Raw genomic sequence first — 13914 nt, forward strand, 5'->3', positions numbered from 1 at the left:
TATTCCCTGAAGCCTTGTCAGTCCCACAGACCATTCAATTCCTTCCTGGTTATGGTAAATAATTTAAGTCATAATTATCTTTTATAGTTCTTAAAATTGAATTATTTTGTTTGAAGTGAATATTGCCACTGTGGTTTTCTTCTGGCTGGCTTTTGCCTGATAAAGTTTTGTCCCTTAAATTTTCACATTTCTTTGTCATTTATTGAATATTTTGATTTCTTACCCAGTCCCAGAATTTTTTATTAGGGCAATTTGACACATTTGAATTTATTATAAATAACTCTTTTATCTTTATTTAGCTTGTTTTACTTTGTTCTCCTTACCTTTTATCAGGAGTTTTGAAGTCATGCATTTCATCTCTTTGCTTGTAGGGGTTAACTTCATGTTTTCTTACATATAATCTATATGCATATACTCTGCCTACTCTAAATAAGACAGCATGTTTTCACAACTTATTTTCCTCTAACTTGTCTCTCCCATGCCTTACTGAAATAACATGGAATTTTAGTTCTAGATGGTTATTTGTTTCCATTAAAAAGCCAAACCCTTTGAATATGTCTTTCAGGGAGCCACCAACAACACAGAATAAATAAATCTCTGTAAATAAGGTCCATTTACCCACTTATGGATAGGAATTAGAGTTATTATTTTCTTAGTTAATGCTGAGTTGAGAAGTCCAACTGAGAGGTAGGACTGGGATAAGTTAAAATGTAATGACATTCTTTCCTCTCACTGATAATCAGTCATTTTTCTTGAATAAGCATTGTGCAGATTGCTATAAGCCTTTGGGTAATTTCCATATATCTAAAAATATTAATTCTGGAAGTTTGTTTTTTATGGAAGGATGGAATTTATATTTCCTGACTGTCATTTTTTGCTCATTGAGGATGTCATTACTCTCATTGATTTTTGTCATTGATTTTGTTAAAGAGTTGTGTTTTTCTGCTTTATAATGTTTTCTTAAAGCTTAGCCATTGTGGATTATATAATGTTGGGTGCTGGATTTTGCTGTATTCCTTTACATATTGTTGGGCTTTGTGCTGGGATATAATAAGTGACTTGGAATAAGTTTGCTTCTTTTAAGGCTTTGTGAGCTTTGTGAAAGTAGTTACAGAATAGTTTTTAATCAGAGGTTAATTTGGTTCTCCTGTGTGAAAACTAGTATGCAAAAGCCTTGTTTCAATGAGATCTGCAGGCTAGAAGAGAGTTCTCACACACATGCAACCCGTATACACTACAGAATCCAACCAGAAGAGACTTACTTTACAGGCACCTATGCAGCTTGGCTGCCCCACAGTAGGAGGGAGGAAGCCTCTCTTTGCCCAGCAACAGCCCAGCTAATGAGGCAACCCCCATCCCAATAATAAAAAAGAACTTTCCTTCTTTGTTTTGGGGAAGAGTGCCAGGGTCCCACCTGAGTCTGCTCTGTCTTGTTTTTGAATAAAGCCATATTCCTTGTGAGATAACCAGCTTTGTATTTGTTTGACATCAACATCTACTAATGTAGTATCTTCTGAGGACTCTCCTCAATACCCTGTGGTTGAGGTGGGGTTTCCGTGGTGCCCAATTTGAACAGGCATTCCCAGCCTGTGGGTGCTCCCGCAATGATTCCATCCATTCCCTTCCAGGGCTTCTCCAGAGTTGGAAGTTTTTCACATACATGTGCAGATTAGACAGAGATTTGAGGGGACCCTTCTGCAGATCTCTAGACTTATATTTTGTGTAGCTTCATTATCTCTAGTATTCTGCCCACAATTTGACATCTCTGAACTGTATTCTTCTCTCTCCTCAACTCAGCAACACTGCTGAGATATTAGGATTTTCTTTTCCTTCACCTAGACCTGGAAATACCCCAAGTAGTAAATTGGGAAAATCACAGGACTCAACCATTTTGTTTTTTAACTTTTAGGCACTATTTCCCTGTGTTGTCTGTTGTCCAATGACTGAAAACCAATGATTCATCTATTTTATCTGGTCTTCCCATTGGTTCAAGTAGACCCTGAGGGCAGTCCCTCTGTGCCCTCACAGCCAGAGGTGGAAGCATCACTAGCACTTTCATTGAAATAGAAACAGTGCCTAGTTTTACTCTCACTGGCCCTGGGGTCACAATTTTTCTTATATCCCATGCTTTCCTTCAGCTTAGCTTTTTTTTTTTAAAAAAAAAAAAAAATCTTTTTTTTTTTTAAAGAGGCATGTATTTATTTATTTGTTTGTTTGTTTGTTTGTTTATACATGCACTGGGTACAGTCAGAAGCGAGGGAGGGTGAGAGAATTCACCAGAGCCAGAGCAGGGAGCAGAGCAGGCAGGCAGACCGAATAGCGGGCGGCAGGAGAGGTCTGCGCGCCATGTGGGACCCGCCTCTAGTGGCCGGGGAGCAGCCGGGGATCGAACCGGCGCCGCAGAGGCCGCGGGCAGCTTCACAACCCAGCTCTCAACCCAGCTCTCAACCGCTGAGCCACTGGGGAGGCCCAGCCTTCAGCTTAGCTTTATTTTCTTTTTGCTAAAATATATATCCTGTTGGAAGGGCTTCGTGGGTGGTATGCTTTCTGAGCCTTTGTATGTCTAGAACTATCTCTCTTCATTTGTTGACTGGGAAAACAGATCCATGTTCAAAACAGAAAGAGTTAAAAGATATTGCTCTATTCTTTACCACAATCAATGTTTCATACAAGATTTCTCATATCAATTTGTTGATAATCTGTTTTCATCTTTTTAGAAGCATTTAGAATTTCCTATTTTTTTCTTGGAATCCAGAAAGGCATGTATTCCATGAATTAAAACTCAATTGCTTTTATGGGAAGAGGCTGTGGAAAGATATTTTAAAATATAACATTCTGAGGGAAATGTGAAAAATGGATTTTTCCTCCTCACAGATCTTTATGAGCTCCTTATCTCACATAGACTTTCCTGGACACCCCAGATCTGTCTCTGTCCTCCTTATTGCTTTGAACAGGCTATTCCCAGCTCAAAATATATAAATATTTTCCAGTCTTCCAGTGGTGCTTGCTTTATTCTGTAGAATATTTAGGATTCTGCGATTTTGGCCTGTGTTTCTTGTTTATTTGACATTCCTTTCTGCTTCATTCTTTGCATAAAAAATTAAAGCTTAGTGAGTTATCTCCTATAAGTTACAGGTTTTTTACAATGGAGTATATAAATGCTCTGAAATTAAATATATCAAATTTGTAGCTAGGTTTAAAAGAAAAAATATTTCAGGTAGCGACCCAAGTTTCAATATGAGAATGACATATACTAACTGGTAAATGTTATAGCCTATGAAAATTAATTTGAGTTTTAAATAGGCACAATTCAATGATATTAGAGGTGACAATGTGTTAAAGAGAGCATTACAATGCCCATTTTATTTTGTGAATTGTTCTCAAATTCTCAAATAAATTTAATGTAATGTCATTAAAATTGAATTCAGTCCACGGAAGGCTTCAGCTGTTGATTAAAAGTATTTGAAATAGTTTGTGTGTGTGTGTTTTAATTTAGTATGCCTGCTTTTACACAGCATAAGAAATTGCTATTTCTTTCCCAATTATTCATCACGAAAGAAGGAAAAAAGACAATATAATCTGGGGTAAGAGATTTTTTGTAAGTACATGGTTTTAGAAGTGCCAATTTCAATCTTATTCTACCGTAGCATGTTCTGAAGTTTGATAGACACTTGTAAGGTGAGAAAAGAATAAGTTACTTTCTCTTTGGATTTTAACATTATGAACAAATACGTATTTAAATATTTTGAGCAACAATATTTGTTGACATTCCTCTGTGACTACAGCATAAATGATTTTCAGTGACTAGTATGTATCTCTGTGGCTGAAATTATTTTATTAAGGGGTTCTGTTTCCTTAGGGACTCTGGACAAATTGCAGAGTTCAAAAATATAATCTGGAAGAAAAGAATAACAAAAAAAATTGGTGGAAGAAGAAAATATCAGAAAACACATATTTAGGAGTTGACCTTATGAAAACAAAATCACATGGCCTCTAAATTTCTGCTATAATTTTTGGTATCTGCTCTAATCTCCCCACCAGCAGTTATGTGGACACTGGTGGTGTGTTTTGGGTGGACCTAGGGAAGAGTGGAAGAAACTTGATCACCCAGCTTGTGGGTGTGGTTCCCACTAGAACAAAGAAGATCAGGTCTGAACTCAGTTAATGCATCATTATTCTGGCCTCTGATGTTCTCATACTTCAAAATGAAGAGGGCAGGAAATTACAATTAATAGACAGAATTTTAGTTTCAAATAGCACCAGCCCATATTGAAAGACTGGTAGAAAAGGAAGCTCTTTTGAAAGTCAGTGCTTTTAAAATTAAAACAAAAAAAAAAGGAAGAAGTAGAAATAAAACATGCTGAGGATTGTGGAGAAAAATTGAAGGTCCAAGATTTAGACAGAAAGGCAAGTATGTTATCCAAAGTACAAGGTGCACTTGGGAGTGAGTATCTTTAAAATATCTTCAAGAAACTCCTGAAGTAAACACGTGCAAGGCAGGAATCCTGTCAACGCGAATCCCTTATAACGAATGCCTGGTTTCAGCCAGTCACTACAGAAGGAACAGCATCTGTTGGGGATAGAAAGTCTGCATGGGTTTAGTTGTGCCAAATCAAAACTGTTGCAGTGATCATTCAACTTGGGGAAGGAACTTGATCCCCAGGTGCAGGGGAGTTTTAATTTTTCAGAAAGGCAGAAAGGCAAAGAGTCAAAAATGTCTATGTTGTGAGAAAGAATTTAGGAAAGCAGAAATGATTACTCCCACAAATGCTGGCTGCTTACATTCAAATGGGCACTTATGTACTTTACTGGTGACAATGGTAAGCTAGTATGGTTCTCTTGAAAGCAATATGGCAACACAAAGCAAGAACTGTAGAAACAGTCATGGCCCTTAACCCACGAATCTCACTTTGGGGAATGTGTCCGAAGGAAATAATTTCACAGAAGCAATACATCTATATGCAAGAAAATAGTTGGTGTAGTAGTGTTACAACAGCTACAAAATGTCTCTGAGAAACAATGCATGTATAAAATAGTTGTGAAGCTGTTTAGTAAATTATGGAATGTTAAGTCTGTGGAATATCATTCAGCCATTAAAATTATAATTATGAAAACCATGAATAATAAACAGCAATGTTTAAGAGAAATTGGAATTAAAGTGTAAGGGAAAAAGGAATTAAAATACTATGCATATTATGATTGCATCTCCTTAAGAATATGTAAGTGAGTGGAAAGACAACGTGCAAAATTTAACATTGGGTTAGTTTGTGGACTTGTAGATTATTTATTTAAAATTATATTTAATAAATTATAAATGTATTTTAATAAATCACAGTGAAAATAGAACTACTCAACAGGTATAAAATTAAGAAATAATGGAGTAAAATAGGCAAAGTATATGTATAAGGCAATGTTGTCTGATACCTGTGGAAATTTGTTGTTTGGTTCAGCAGAGGAGGGTCACTGTAAATATGTGTAATATCAATCAGCTTTTGTAATAAAAATGATGATACAGGTGATGTGAGTAAAATGAAAATGGTCTAAGCCCTGGTGAATCGTGAATAGTTTTCTTTTGATGGCTTCAGTTACAGAGGTGGAGTGTCAACAGGAAAGGCAAAACCACTAGATTTGCTGGGTCCTGATTTCCCATCGCAGTGACCCCTGTCACTTCCACTCCCTCCAAAACGTACCCTCATGTATTTAACACAAGTAATGGAATATAGAATTTGTATGCATCTGTGTATGTGTTTGCCTTTACCTTTTAAAAATTGAGGACCATTTTGTACATAAAAGATGATGTATGGAGCCTCTCCGGTGACGCAGTGGTTGAGCGCTGGGTTGCGAAGCTGCCCGAGGCCTCTGCGGCGCTGGTTCGATCCCCGGCTGCTCCCCGGCCACCAGAGGAGGGTCCCACGTGGCGCACAGACCTCTCCTGCCGCCCGCTGCTCCCCTCAGCAGTGTACTTCATCAGTCTGCCTGCTCTGCTCCCTGCTCTGGCTTTGGTGAATTCTCTCACCCTCCCTCGCTTCTGACTGTACCCAGTGCATGTATAAACAAACAAACAAACAAATAAATAAATAAATAAAAATACATGCCTCTTAAAAAAAAAAGATGATATATGTAAACTATAAGTGCATTTTAATGAATATGAAGTGAAGCTTCGTGCAGCTACTGTCTGGACTGGAAGCTGGGATGTGACCAGCTCCTCAGAAGCTTCCAGTCATGTCCCTTCTTTCACACATCAATGGTAGCCAGATTCACAAAATGCCACCCTGATTTTTTTTTTTTTTTTGGATAATCATTCTCTGGTTCCTCTTGCTTAATCTGATAGATCCCAGGTGCACAGAATTACATTAGTCATCATTTCTGCTTCACTGCTATAATTGGTCTGTCCTTAGATTGTTATTTTCATTCCATTTCATAGTAACATGATAAAAATTATGAATTCATCACCTAACCCAAGAATTAAGACATTATCACTAACTATACAATTCAATTGCCTCCTTCCCAGAGGTACCCAGGATCGTGAATTGAGTGTTATTCTTTCCTTGCTCTTTTTAGAGATAGTTTTAATATCTGCATATGTATCTTCAGAAAATATATGTTTAATTTTGTCTGGTTTTGAATTTTCATGGGTGGAATTATATTGCACATATTCCTCAGTGGCTTGATACTTTCCCTAAAATTATATTTACAGCATTCATCTCTGTTGATGTGTCTTGTCTTTAGTTTATTTTCACCTCCTAATAGTGTTTGAGTGTGTGATTATACCATGATTTATTTATTTAATGTTATAGACTTTTTTTTCTAGCTTCCAAAATTCTGACTAGTACTAAAATTCTAAAATTCTGACAAGTACTGCTTTGAACAATTTTGAACTTGTCTCCAGAGTTTCTCTAGGCTATATACTGCAGATACAAAATATAAATTTCATTAGAATATTGAAATCAATATTCAACCAAAATTGAGCCCACACATAAATTTCATCCTAATAGCATCAATTCTATTACATAAAAATAAAATCAGAAATATATAAAATTGCATAAAAATGTAATCATAATTTAAATATTAAAATTTTTAGTGTCCCAATTTTAAACATTTGAAATGGCACATTAATTTCTCAGTGCTATTAAACAATACCAGTTCTGTCAGTGATACTGAGATCATCATTTCTCCATTTTTGCAATAGACACTAAATCTGAACTAGGGTCAGGTGAAAAATAAGATATCACTTGACCCACTCTGCCAGTGTAGGGTTCTCTGGTAGCAATGCTGGCACAACTTATTATGCATTTTGTCATTTCTAATAATACCAAGCTAGTGGAAAGACGTAACTTCATTTCAAATCATGAACTTGAAAATTTGATATATTTTGATGATGCAATTTTATTGAAGCAAATTGAAGTTTTGCATATTGCTTGAAGAAGAACTTGTCTGATTATTTTCTCAAGTAGATTTAAGGCTAATGTCTTCAGATATGTCTTTTAATTTCTAATATTTTTGGTTCTAATTTTTCCAGCTCCAATCAAACTGAGCAAAATATTTTTAAATCTCAGATTTAGAAATGAGGCAATAAAACAATGTAATTAGCTTTCAAGTTTAAAAAAACAGGAAGTCATATGAAATGTCCATTTGTATCTCAGCTTTTCACTATTTGAACAATAATTTCAGGTCCTCTTTTGAATTGATTGATGGTATAATTTTTTCAATAGTTTTCAGGTATGAAATACTTGCATTTTGAAGGCAGGCACATGAATTAGACTGTTTCTCCAGCATCTTGTGACAAACAAATTATTTCACTGTGTGCTAACATATATTTTTTAAAAAGGCATCTTGTGTAAGTATAATACAAAGATGTTCCAAAGCCTCTAATATGTCATGTAGGTTTTGACTTAGGTAGGAGAAGGATAATGGAAGTGGGCCAGCGTCACTGTGTTTATGACTGGTAATTCTGTGATGTTAACGTCAGAGTGAACATACCACTGAGGGAGGTGAGCAAAATGTTACACATGTGTGATTACTATTCCATTTATCGTCCTTGCTATGTTGTTTCATCATGAATGACAACTGTATCACACTTATGTTAATTGCTTTTTGCTGTAGTTAAGCAGCATGATGAAAAAAAATTATGTCCATGCAATGGGCATATATAAGACATCACATCAAACAGCTGTAGGAAACATTCTATTCAACCATATGTGTAATTTCAGCATTTTCTGGTTATAAAACAAATTTAAATAAACATTTAAATATTGGAATTATGGAGATGCATTCTCTGATCATAATGCAATTAATGAAGGAATCAAAACATTTAGATGATCAATTTGGAAATTTAAAGGCATATATTTGTACAATAAACCCATGGATCAAAAAATAAATCATGTTGGAAATTAAAAAATGTTTGAACTACAATAATGAAAATGTTGCATGTTAATTACTGAGGATTCAACTAGATGGGAATATATAGCCTTAGAGTATAAAAACGCAGACATTTGAAAAGTAGAAAAACTAAAAAAGTCAATAAGCTAATCATCCCAATCAGGATTAGAAAGCAGCAGTGAAATAAACTCAAAGAACAATAACAATAAAAAATAAAGCATTTAAATTAAAAGAGTACCATTTAATGAATACAATGGAAACTTATAGAGAATTTAAAAAGACAAAGTGTTCTTTGAAAAGACTAAGGTAATTGACAAGCCTATGGGTGATTGTGAAGAAGCAAAAAGAAATGACAAGAACTATATTAAGAATGTGAAAGTGTGGAAGCTTGCTGACATTAAAAAGATAATAAAATACTAATTTATAGTCAGTGTCATGGAAATAAATTAGAAAATGAAGATGAAATAGGTTATATTATATTAAAATATAAGGCACAACATATAAATAGAGTGTGCTCTATAATTGGTTATATTCACCATTCCAACTCAAGACACAACAAGAAAATTTATAGGGCTATAAACATTAAAGGAATTGTATTAGTAGTTGAATTTTTTTCCACAATGCAAACTGAAGGACCAGATGGCTTCCCTGGCAAGTTTCACCACAAATTCAAGATCCAAAATCTCTTGGAAAAGAAATTCAGTCCTTGACAATTCATTCAAGAGGTATGAAAAAGAAGGGATGTCCCCAAACTCACTTAATAAAGCTAGCTTAATCTTAACACTGAGAACTGAAAAGGATTACTCAAGAAAGGAAAAACAGGTCCCTTATAAACATAAATAGATGTAAAAATTCCAAACCAAATAGTAAATTGAGTCCATTAATATGTAAGAGGGATAATAATATATTATGAACACTTTGGGTTTAATCCAAGAATTCAAAATTATTTAATTAATTATTATTTAATTATTTAAATTATTTATTTAAGCAAACTGAGATGTTTCTGAACCCATAAAGATATTTACAGTATTTTTATTGTTTTTATTGAAGTAACATTGCATTATAACATTATACGTTTCTGATGTACATCATTGTGGATCTGATTTTTATTAAATCTTATGTTTAAAGTGACACAGTGAAAGCTTTGCCTTTGAAATCAGTAAAAGATAAGAGGCTCCCATTTTCTCTTCTTTTAGTATTTGTTGGAAATAGCAGCTAGCATAGTAAAGTATGAAAAAGAAATAAAAAGGAAAGTAAAGAAACTTAGCTGTCATTTTTTAAGTCAAATCATGAGTATTATTATGATGAATATTATTTTACACAGCATCTGTAGTATTTTTATCAGTTGCTAGGCTCATCATTATTTTCCATTAAGAAAAAATGATGCTAATTAAATTTTGACATTACCTCAACACTAGTCCTGCGAACTATATGAATTAGTCTTTATTTGTAGAAAGGAATTTGTCAGTATCTCCAGTCTTAAGATGTAGGTGAGAACTGCCTTCAGTTTTATTGTGTAATGTATGGTACATTATGATTTTGCACTCATTGCAGTAACAACCTGTCACACAACTTTACCTGAATGTGGATATTTTCCTTGCTGTATAACACTTGGTTATTGTTTTGCAAGAAAATATGATATTTTGATTATTTCCTTCCATACTGAATATTTACTGCATAGATAACTAGTTTATGCTCTATTATGTTTCTGTTTTTCCAACACTCAATATTTCTTCTTTCCAAGACTTAATATAGTGTCATTGTTCTAAAGACATTTTAATTAGCAGTTACTCTCAGCAAAGATAGTACTGACTATATACAAAATTCGGTTGATATGACAATATAAACATCCATAACCAAATTCAATCATTAATAGGAAATGGTGACTACTATCTGGAAAACAGTGATTATAAATTAGACTATAAAATTCATTACCATTTCTGAGGTGTTAAATTGTATAAAAATACACTTTGGAATTTCTTAAATATAGGACAACTGAGTAAGTTTGTAGGCTACAGGATCACTATAGAAAAAATTGCATTTCTTTACTGACAATATATAAATGATGAACTAGCAGAATTGGATTTGTCCAGTTTTTACCCAATTTAGAACAACAGCATGAGGTGCAGCAATGTGCATCACAGCAAACTTTCCTTCTGGAATGTGCTCTTCTTCCAGTCAAAGGACTTTCCCACTCCCTCCACACCCAACACATATGTTGGGGGCCAACTCCCTTCATTGTTTCTCAAGGGGTTTCGTACATTGCTTTTGCAATGGCTCAGCTCCATGAATCTTTGTATGACTTCTTGTCCATTCCAGAACTGGATTTGGAGGATGAAATCACATCTGAGTAAGTTTTCCATCTAATATCGACTTTCCAAAACCTTGAATTTCACTTCTCTAACATGTGCCTGCTTTTTTTCCTTTACGAAACAAGGAATATGGAAAAGGTTTAAGTCATTCAATGTTTCCATAGGACAGGAAAAATCACCATAAGATCTTTTTCTCTGTTTTGTCATTTGGGATCCTTATCTGTGTATTTCCCAAATAAGTACTTTTTACTAAGTACTGATACTTAGAATAGCTAATTTAAATAAATGATCACAGTGTTTGTTATTGGAGTTTACACTCAAAGAGCTCATAAATTTTTTTTTGAAGATTCTAAGACCATGAGAGTGACAGTAGGGTCATTTTTAGGTGACATCTCAAATCTGAAAAGAATTTGACCAGAAAAAAACATCTTTCTCTGACTACTTTATGCTCAATACTTCAGAAAACTTCCAAGAGTTGATCAGGCAATCTTACCTTGCACTAAGTAAACTCTAATGATGGCCACTTTAGATTGGCAAACCTTTTATGACTCCACTTTTAGTAGCTGACCGTTTTGTAAGGCATGGCATGACCAAGAAATCACCTGCCTAATGAGACAGGTAAGAAATCTGTTTCAGACATGTGGGTGCTTATCTTTTCACTCCTGCGCCAATTATTTCTGCAGCCATTGTAGTCCTTCTCCCTGGGTGATTCCTTTGACTTCATCAGGTAATGTGCCTTTTTTGTTAATCACACAATATGGCTTTCTTATCGACTTACCTATGCTGTGCTCTTTCATTTTCCATCTTGGCCATTGTGCTCTGAGTACAGGAGTGAAATAAGATACATTTACTGTGTTCATTTGAAAGAAAGCAATTGTCAAAATAATACCATCCTACTCCATATATCTCTTCCCCAAGTGACACAGCTGACGCTTTATTGACAACAACAAATGTGTGCTTTGGGGACTGTTGCAAAGCCAATATTGCCAGGGAGGAGAAAAAGAAGTGTCTTTCAGTTTCCATCATCAGCAATCAAATTATATTTAAAGTCTTATTACAAAATTTGTATTACTGAAATGTGAAAACCAGGAACCTGGACAACTTGGTAGAGTTTTGGGGATGGACACAACTATGTAATTATATTGTCTATTTTTTCTTTATAAGAAAGTTATTCAGACTAATAAGCTATAAGCCATTCTCACATCAATTTTGCAGTAATTTCCTTTAATCTGTTTTGTGAGCACATTTACTATAGAGCAGAACTGACAGGAGAAGAATTTTGTCCTGAATATCTGTTAATTTGATGAGCTGTTTTCTTGATCTGTCTGTCTAGGAAGATGACAAAATTCTCGAAAATTATTTAACATTTATACTTCATGACTACATTGAAGTTCCTTTCACTACTTATTCTATCAGAATAGAGGAAATTGTCTCCCACCCCACTGGGTTCTTCTCAGGCTGGACAAGTAATCAAAACATCAGATGGGATAGCAAAGGAAAAAAAATCAATTTAATAACACACAAATAAGACCTTACACTGTTGTAAATTCTAAACTGAAATGCCGTGAACCAGGAATATTTATCCTGTGTTAAAAGCCCTGGGGATCAAGGGGCAATAAAGGGAGACTTCACATTACAAGGGGTTTTACTCTGACACTAAAGAGAGGAGATTCTCACATAGGGAGGACATGGTCACTGAATATGTACATACCTATACCTGGATGAAACCCCAAAACTGCATTTTTCTAGATTGTAAAATGAATGATGGAGACAAAGTCAAAGAGTCTCTAGTCTTTAGGTCTTTACTTTTCTTAAGTTAAAACAATTTATATTCTTTAAATAATGGTAATTGACTTCTCAAAGCTCAGGGATCCTCAATTGACCTTTAGTGACAGAATCTTACTCTGGGGATGTTGAGAAAAGCCTACGGATCCTTTTGGGGAGATTGATCCCACAGCAACAATACTTCTATAATAATGAGTAGAAGTTAAGAGTGTCGGCTCTGGACTCAGGTAAAGTTACTCAGTGTCTCTAGTCTCAGTTTCTTCATCTGTGAAGTGGGAGTAGTAAATGTGCTCATCTCAGGGTTTAAAAAGAAAATGTAGATAATCACATAGCACAGAGAAAGAATGCAAGAAAATGCTCTAAAGATGTTAGCTATTATTGTTAGTAGCATAGAGTTAATGAGCTGAGGAAGTGTATCATTACAGTTATGGTGTAAGGGATATAACTTAATTTATACCACATCTGATATCATGAGCCAGGTTATTAAAAAGGCTTGTAGTGTTCTTACCAAAAACAGCAACAAAAAACCCAAAATCTACTCAAAATCATAAAAGATGACCAAAAGAACACAGAACTGCAATGAATTAGACAAAATTACAATGCTAACCCATTGACTATAAAAATTATTTTCTACTTGAGAAGGAAATAAAAGCTAATGCAATGAATAGAAGTGAAATAAAATAACCTTGAAAGTGATGATTAACTGATGAATAGATGATTAGGAAACTCTAAAAATGAAATGTGACCTAGATAAAGTCTTTTGGCAAATGTTTGAGTTCTTAAGAGATACTAGATGTCGTATAAAAGAACTTTCAGCCTTATACTGAGACTTTAAAGCAAGCAAGCATACAAACAAACAAACACAACCAGACGTATCAGAAGATGCTTAGCTATATAGATGAGCCAGTTAAAATCTCTTCTCACCCAAAGTAATACAATTCACTGCATTAGCTAGAAAAGGTGAGCCCAGACTCGGGATGTGACATATCCAGAAATGTCAAGCAATAAAGGGAAGGCATTCACTTTATTACCATGAAGATCCAGACCCGGTTAACAATCTTACTACCCCTGACCAATGTATCATTCATTTGCTGAAAAAGTCCCACAAATTTAACATGATAAAAGATGAATCAGAGCTCTTGAAAAAACCATTAGGTCTTAAGTGTTAATTTCCTTAGTGAAATCATCACTCTTATCACCTTGTTATATATGAATCATGGCTATAAAGTGAGAAAGCACTCGGAGACAAGGAGGGCTCAGTTTTATATCTCCCAGCCTAGGTCAGGTCCCTAAACTTCTAGTAAAATCTACCAATTTGTAAGAGCCTATTGAGAAGCCCTGAAAAAAAGGGAAGGAAAGGTCAGGATGGGATGGATATCTGAACAAATAAAAAATGAAGACATATTTCACAGGGATCTCATTGACTTTTAGAAACACT

This window comes from Talpa occidentalis, unplaced genomic scaffold, assembly GCF_014898055.3.
Source record: "Talpa occidentalis isolate TD23 unplaced genomic scaffold, MPIMG_talOcc4v2.1 talOcc4.9, whole genome shotgun sequence".
Classification (NCBI taxonomy): Eukaryota; Metazoa; Chordata; class Mammalia; order Eulipotyphla; family Talpidae; genus Talpa; species Talpa occidentalis.